The sequence below is a fragment of the Spea bombifrons genome, chromosome 6 (assembly GCF_027358695.1).
Source record: "Spea bombifrons isolate aSpeBom1 chromosome 6, aSpeBom1.2.pri, whole genome shotgun sequence".
NCBI classification, from domain to species: domain Eukaryota; kingdom Metazoa; phylum Chordata; class Amphibia; order Anura; family Pelobatidae; genus Spea; species Spea bombifrons.
The window spans coordinates 47,069,754-47,078,573 of record NC_071092.1 but is presented as its reverse complement, the minus strand read 5'-3'; positions in this window follow the sequence as shown (position 1 = coordinate 47,078,573).

Below are 8,820 nucleotides of genomic sequence, written 5' to 3'. Positions count from 1 at the left end.
CAGGTACGTAGGTGGCCTGTGGTGTCCCAGCTGCTGTGGACTTCAACTCCCACAATCCGCAGCCAGCTAAAGGCAAGCAAATGGCCAGAATCTAGTCTTTATTAGAAAATGCAAGTCAACATCTGCCAACCAAACAGCTGTGGATCACAACTCCCATCAAACCCAAACATTTTTGATTGTATGAACCTCATGGGTGTTTTAGTGGTGACCTTTGCTGACCCTCACTGTAAGTGTCAGGTACTGGGCAGTTTTTTGGGGTATGCTGGCAGGGGAGCAGGGGCATTTGGTCCCCACTCATTTTTTTCCATGCCCTTCGCAGTTACCCCAAATATGCACCTATTTCTTACCCCCCCCATCTTACATGCATCACAAGATAAATTCACTTTTATTTTCATTTTTTCTGGGTATTTTGGGGTATTTATATCCAAATGTGATGTTTCTCTGAAGGTTTCTGGATTCTTATCTGTTCCGCGTCTATTATCTAGATTTCTGAAATAACGTTTTATTCTTCAATTCCAGGAAGACGATCAACTCACGAGAGACACCGAGTGTCACAAAGCAGATCATTGTCATCGGTGCCGCCCGACCCAGGACGCGCTGATCTCATGTTACCCCTCTGTGATGTCACCATGCTCACAATGCCCCCATTGCCTCTTGTCATCGAGAATTCTTTCTTTGTTACCCGACATACTTTTTCAATATAAAATATCTGATCGAAAATATATTTTTTTTAATTAAAATGGAAATTCCATAACATTTTATCAATAATCCAATCAATAAAGCCTAATTATTTGTCAATCTAAATATTGAAAATAAACAATCATACTCATATTTATTAATTTATTTATAGATGAGGCTCCTTTATTATTCTATACTTATTATATATATAAGTAATTGTTGTGAAGTGTTGCTATAGCTCCAGCAGACCAGAGCATTCTATTAGTTATATTGTCTTTCAATTAAAAAGCATTATTATATTATTATATTTTGTTTATTTTCTAATATTTTAAGGGAATATTTTGATTGGTCGATTTGAAATTAGATTTGAATTTGAATTTTTGGTTCAGGTTCGATTCAACCCGAAATTTGAGATTGGCAGGGCCCTATTATCAGTGAAGGAAGCTGTGCCAACTTTCCTAGGGGCTGCAGCCTGATTTGTCCGACAGCACTGCTGGGTGTCCTGCCCATGCTTCCACTACCATAACCCATCTATGCCATTTTCTTGCTAGACAGGGGAACGTGTCTTGGCACTAAAGTCATCGGAGAGCATGGGTCTTACAGAACATTTTAAATAGGAATTCCCTGCAAGACTAGAGGGGCAACATTTTTTTCTCAAAAAAGCAAATTTATATTTTTAGCCTTTTTTAGTGCGACTGTCACTTTAATTTTTTCTATAGTCTTTTTTTGCTGTTTGCACACTGATTTATTACATTTATATGCTTATTTTATCGGCCGGAATGTGTGATATTCGCTTCCTTGTTTGTTTTGACGCTGTTACGTATTCTTCTGCTCCACTCCAGAAGCTGTTTACACTTCTTTTTATGACATAAGTGATGTTATTGATTTGTAGCAAATATAAAAAGCCAACCAGGAAACAAACCTCATGTTCTGGAGTCTCATGAATTAGTAAATACTGCAAGGCAGAGCATCGCGCACGCGGCAACGAGAAAACCTTCCGTGGAATCCGCCCGGAAAAAAAAACTTGTAGGAGAGCGAAAGAAAAATGCGCAGCGATCAATATAAAGGAAAATTAACAGACTGCTGTATCTTATTGGAAAATATGAATGACGCCCCAGCGCTGTATACAGTAATATAACCCCAGCGCTGTATACAGTAATATAACCCCCAGCGCTGTATACAGTAAAATAACCCCAAGCATTGTATACAGTAATAACCCCCAGCACTGTATACAGTAATATAACCCCCCAGTGCTGTATACAGTAATATAACCCCCAGCACTGTATACAGTAATATAACCCCCAGCGCTGTATACAGTAATATAACCCCCCAGTGCTGTATACAGTAATATAACCCCCCAGTGCTGTATACAGTAATATAACCCCCATCGCTGTATACAGTAATATAACCCCCAGCGCTGTATACAGTAATATAACCCCCATCGCTGTATACAGTAATATAACCCCAAGCACTGTATACAGTAATATAACCCCCCCAGCACTGTATACAGTAATATAACCCCCAGCTCTGTATACAGTAATAACCCCCCCCACCCTGTATACAGTAATGTCAGCATTGACAAAACCTTGGTTTTATTTCATTTTGCCCCAACAAACTAATGTTTTCATGTCATATTGTGGGTAACTTTCATCAATCTAGCATCAGTAGCTGTATTGTTACCTTCCATAGAAATATTTGATGACGAATAAGACCCATTCGGCCCCCGTCTAGTCGCCCGTTTCTCCTGCTGTAAAGACTCAAACCTTAATCAGTCGTTGGTCTCGTCTTAGATTCAGGAGCCGTATGTCTATCCCATGCATGTTTAAATTCCCTCACTGTATTATCCACTACCACTGGTAGGCTGTTCCGCTTATCTACCACCCTCTCAGTAAAGTAAAAACTGCTTTGCAATGAAAAATCCCTTTCATCTTTTTTACAGTTAACTTAATTTCATGCAGAGTATTTCTCTGTAAAACACTCTGCAGAGATGATAACCTGTGCATGCGCAGACATGTTGCGTCTCCATTTTCCTTGCAGCACTTGGAGAAAGAACAGAGTTTTATGTAACGATTTATTTCATTGATCCCTGAAAATATTGGCAATAGAACCTTATACAAAAAAATAAAAAGGGCTCCCTCTGGTGGCATAGTTGAGTTATTACAAGAGAGGGGTAGACAATGGGTTCTTTTTCAGGATTTTGTGCTCATCAGTTTTTGTTTTATGCTAAATTATCAAATTTATTAAATTAAAAAAAAAGTAAAATAAGGATCTGGCCTTTAATGGAAAAAACTTTGCTGAGTAAAAACTGGCGCTTGAGATATGTAGGGATTTCGTCCCTTAAGCACGGGGGGGCAGCTAAAATCCCTCTATTGTACGCCTGCTTCTGTTGTAGCGTATAATTTAATATACTTTACCCATTGTACTGCGCTACATCTGTTGGTGCCTCATAGTAAAACTTTAAATAGTGAACGTTAACAGGTCCAGACCTGCATTTGGTGTGATAAGTGCGGCACTGGAATGGTTAAATGAGAGCTTATTGTGACAAATACATTTTATCCACTTGAAGATATTGTTTTAAGTAAATCATATTTTATTCTGCAACAATGTCACAGAGAATGCACGTTGCCATGGCAGCAGCCTAGCCACACCAGGCCAGTGATATCCGCAGCATGAAGGTGGCAGTCTGTGGCTCGCCCAGAATCCCCATTTCCCAGTCACGCAGGACTAGTGGCCCCCAAGGCTGGAGAGACTGAGCATCGATGGCCTGCAGCCAAATGCCACCCTCTTGAAAAGGCCGAGGGCCCCTCTCCTTTCTCAACCTCATAATAGATTGTAAGCTCCAGGGACCAGCGGCCCTCCTCTATTTGGTCCGTTTTGTTTTTGCACATTTTCACCCCCCCACACACACACACACACATTGTACCAGCGCTACTGCATCTGCTGGCGCTATATAACTGTAATGTTTGTGTAAAAACCCCACAGGACCTTTATTTTAATTCTGGCCACCGACTGATCTGCGGCAACTAAAACCACCTTCCTATCACTGAGCACAGGGGTGGTCCAGATGCCCCTGGTGGCCTAGGGGCACATATTTGCCCAGCTCCCTATCTATTATGACCTCACAAGTGCCCCCCCCCGTGGTCTAATCAACTAAAATGTTACAATTCCATACATTGCATCCTCCTGCACTCCCAGACGTCACCCACAAAATCCGTCTCTTGGGTCTGCAAAGAGAAATACATCACAACTCCCATCACTCCCAAGAGAGCCTGCAACTCCCAAGGCAGCACCCATCACCCTCAGCCAACCTTTGAGGAATGCAAAGCTGTTGGTTATAAGAAATGGCCATCGTTCCGTTAGAATGCACAGCCTTGGTGTGAAATCCCCAGCCTCAGCCCCCCCCGAGTGATGGGAGTTGTAGTCCAGCCGTGCCGAGGCTGTCTGCCCCGGTTGGCACCCGGCTCCGCGCCCGTGTTTTTCTCCTGCTGGTCACGAGACCCGGAAGTTTATTTTTTTATTTTTTTTTTATTTCTATCACATGGCAAAGAGATTTAATAAAAACAGAAAAATGGCGTCAGTCACGTTGTTGTTGTTGCTGCGTCACCAGATGATCCCCCAGCAAAGAGGTAGCTGATCAGAGGTAAGACATGGGGGGCACTGACAGCTGGTTATAGGGGCTGCTCTGGGTATGGGGGTAACTGGCAGCTGATTATAGGGGGCTGCCCTGGGCATTAGGGGGTTACTGACAGCTGATTATAGGGGCTGCTCTGGGTATAGGGGGTTACTGACAGCTGATTATAGGGGGCTGCCCTGGGTATGGGGGGTTACTGACAGCTGATTATAGGGGGCTGCCCTGGGGAATGGGGGGCACTTACAGCTGGTTAAAGGGGCTGTCCTGGGTATAGGGGGTTACTGACAGCTGATTATAGGGGGCTGCTCTGGGTATGGGGGGTAACTGACAGCTGATCATAGGGGGCTGCCCTGGGGAATGGGGGTCACTGACAGCTGATTATAGGGGCTGCCTGGGGAGTGGTGGGGTAACTGACAGCTGATTATAGGGGGCTGCTCTGGGTATGGGGGGTAACTGACAGCTGATTATAGGGGGCTGCTCTGGGTATAGGGGGTAACTGACAGCTGATTATAGGGGCTGCTCTGGGTATAGGGGGTAACTGACAGCTGATTATAGGGGGCTGCTCTGGGTATGGGGGGGTACTGACAGCTGATTATAGGGGGCTGCTCTGGGTATAGGGGGTAACTGACAGCTGATTATAGGGGGCTGCTCTGGGTATGGGGGGGTAACTGACCGCTGATCATAGGGGGGCTGCCCTGGGGAGTGGGGGCACTTACAGCTGGTTAAAGGGGCTGCCCTGGACATTGAGGGGTAACTGACAGCTGATTATAGGGGGCTGCTCTGGGGATTGGGGGCACTGACAGCTGATTATAGGGGGTTGCCCAGGGTATGGGGGGTAACTGATAGCTGGTGATAGGGGGAGTCTGTTCTGGGTATGGGGGGTAACATAGTTGGTTATAAGGGGCTTATAGTGGTGACCTGCCTTGGGTATGTGGGGCTGACAGCTGATTGTGGGGGGGGGCTGCCCTTCATAAGGGGGGCTGACACAATGGTTGGATTTTCCCATCCTTACACTGGGAGGGACTGGGTGTTTTTCAAAGAGCCCCCCCATACATCTTACATTTGACAACTAAACTGGAGGAACTTGTCCTGTATAGGGGGGCTGACAGGTATATGGTGGGCTGTCAGCTGGCTGGGGGCTTTCCTTAATGATGGCTGAAGGGTGACAGCTTCCTGGGTGGTCATGAAGCCTGGACCTGGAGGGGGTGATGTTATATATATTATTATGGCGATTATTTTAGGGGGGTGTCACTACCCTGCACTCCTGGTTTTAAAGCCCCCTGCCATGCGATGGGCTCCCCTCATTATCATGGTGCTTTGGGCACTTTGTTTATTTGTGGCTCCTCTAATTCCATCTTTATCCTGATTTTTCTTAAATAGATCTGATATTTTTAGGGATTTTTTGCAGATCCCCCAGTTATTTCATTGTGTGAATTCATCAAAAACCCCTGGCAAGGCAGAGGTTAACAGCCCTGGCATTTTGCCCCTTCTCCACCCTCTGATTCCTGCCCTGTGATTGTAAATATAGAGTAGCTTGTTTACAGGAGATTGTGCAGGAGGAGCCCAGGGGCAGTTTTAGCCCTCCCTGCCCCCACTGCCTAGGGACCTGCACACTCTGCAAGGATACAATGTAACACAGTGACTTTAACCCTTTCATGGCACAATGCATTAGCCTTGTTAAACTTTCTATGTATATATAACTATCCTTTACCTTTTATTGACGCATTAATTAAATCAAATATTTCCTGCAATGACAGGGTTAAAAACACCAGATCTGATTTGATTGGCTTGATACTTTTTTTTTCTACTTAATTCTTTTGCCAGTTATCTAAATTGCAATAAAACACAGAATTACCAATTATTAAATACCTTTGCATTTTTTCAGGTTAAGATTTTTTTAATTGACCTATTAAGTTTTTTTTAAAATTTTTTAAATGTTTTTTGAGACTTTTTATAGTGCAGCTTCTGCGCTGCGGAACACAATGGCGCTATATAAATCAATAAATAACACTAGCCTTCCTCACAGGGGTATGTGAAAGCTCGCTGTGTTTAGAAAATCATATGACTTCATATTTACCGAACAACTGAAGTAATGTACAGGAAAAAAAAAATCTCTGCATTACGACGGCAGCTCTCCACCTAGTGGTGATGGTAGTAGGTAAGTGGAGCGGTGTCCCAGCAGAAGTGGTAGAGGCTAATACAATGGGGGAATTTAAACATACGTGGGATAAGTATCTGGCTCCTGAATCTAAGACGAGACCAACGACTGATTAAGGTTTTATCGGATGGGCTACTTTCAACTCTTGTCATATATATTAGAAAGGGAGTGGACTTGCTTTACGGCTGCTGTAAATGGTGTCATATTCCGCAGCGCTGTACAATGGTTAAACAGGACATGTGTATTTCCAACATTATAATGTGGACTTACAGAAACAAAAGGTAGCGAGGGGCTTGCTCAAAGAGCTTACACTCTATCATAAATTTAATTCAACTGACAATCCTTAATAAGGATAATTATTATAACGCAAGAGAATAATTAATAATATTTAAAAAAAAAATCTGTAAAAGTGAAAATAAGGTTTAGTATCATTAATTCTAATAGACTATTATTATGTGGTATATTATTTATTGATTTGTTTATTAGGTAAATAAATAGATAAAATATTTATCCCAGCAAACGACATTTTATTATTATTATTAATTTATATATTAGGTAAATAAAAAGAAAATATATTTATCCCAGTGGAAAATAACATAGTAACAACATAATAATAATTTCTGTTTATTTGACCCCAAAAGACCTCCGGTGGTTTTAGTGGCTCCTGGAAATCTCGCCTCGGTCTTCCTTCCTGGGCTTTAATAAAGTAAAGTGTATTTGGACAAATTCCTTCCATTCCGCGCAGCTCCACGTGGAGCCCCCCGAGCGTCAGTCCCCCGCCTTATACTTTTATTTTTTTATGTTTCCCGCGAAGCCCCCGGGAAATGTTACAAATGTTCTTAAAAATAAACTTGGGTTTTATGTGCTGGGAACAAAAATTGCTGCAGAAGAAAAATGCGTCGGGGTCTCGTATGATGAGATTGAATCTTTCAAATTCTTTAGAATTTCAGTTTTTCTTAAGATGTCGTTTTTTCACTTTATAGAGTCTATGATTGGCTGTAAAGCAACTAATTTCCAATCAGCAAATGTTGGTTTGTATATTTTTTTTTTCATTCTGTAAATATGAGGTCATCATAATAGAAACATAGAATCTGCCGGCAGATCGGCCCCATTCGGCCCCCGTCTAGTCGCCTGTTTCTCCTGCTGTAAAGGCTCAAACCTTAATCAGTCGTTGGTCTCGTCTTAGATTCAGGAGCCGTATGTCTATCCCATGCATGTTTAATCCCCTCACTGTATTACCCTCTACCACTTCTGCTGGGAGGCTGTTCCACTTATCTACTGCCGTCTTAGCAAAGTTAAATCGTAGTCAATCTTTTTTATCATTAAAATTAAGATGAAAATCAGTCCATATTTTATTAATTAAGCAATGAGTGAATATCCTGAAGATCCTCTTGTGTGCCGCTCTTAACAATTTCCGGATACATTTTTAATTTTTGAGCTTGCAAAGGAGCATTATTATTATTATTTGTTTTTTATAGCGCCATCTTATTCCGCAGCGCTGTACAAAATAAAATGCACTCGAGTCATCGTGGACATGTCGAAGATTAAGACGTGCACAGAAACACAAGCTGCGTCGCTGAATTCTTTACCCGTGGTCACATGGGCTCCCTCATTTGCATAAAGGAAGTGTTTCTGTTTGTTTTGATACATTGTATTATATGTTTCTATGTCGCCCCCTTGTGTTGAGATTATAAAATGTCCAAAACCAACGGTGTGTTTGTAATTCGTGTCGCTCTCTTTTGTTTACAGGAAGGCGGCCAGAAGAGTCCTCTTCTTTTTTTTATACGCAGAAGAATAATTTTTTGTTATTTGTTTTGTTTTTTAACGTCTGATGGAGTGAAGAAAAGCGTGACTGACAGGCTACCCTGGCTCAGTTATCACAGTGCTGCTGCTGTCTATTCTAAAGGTACAGTACTGTGATAACTGAAGGATGGCAGCCATCTTAACATCATACAAACCCGGAAGCTGCCAGCAGATCGGCCCCATCCGGCCCCCGTCCAGTCGCCCGTTTCTCCTGCTGTAAAGACTCAAACCTTAATCAGTCGTTGGTCTCGTCTTAGATTCAGGAGCCGTATGTCTATCCCATGCATGTTTAATCCCCTCACTGTATTACCCTCTACCACTTCTGCTGGGAGGCTGTTCCACTTATCTACCACCCTCTCAGTGAAGTAAAACGTCTTCACATTCCATCTCAGCCTCTGACCCCTTAGTTTTAGATTACGGCCTTTTGTTGTAACTTTTCTCCTCCTTTGAAATAAGTTCCCCTCCTGTACTTTGTTAAATTCCTTTTCATGTATTTGGAAGGTTTGAACCCAAACACTACAGGCGTTTTGTATAAAGAGCAATTCTAATG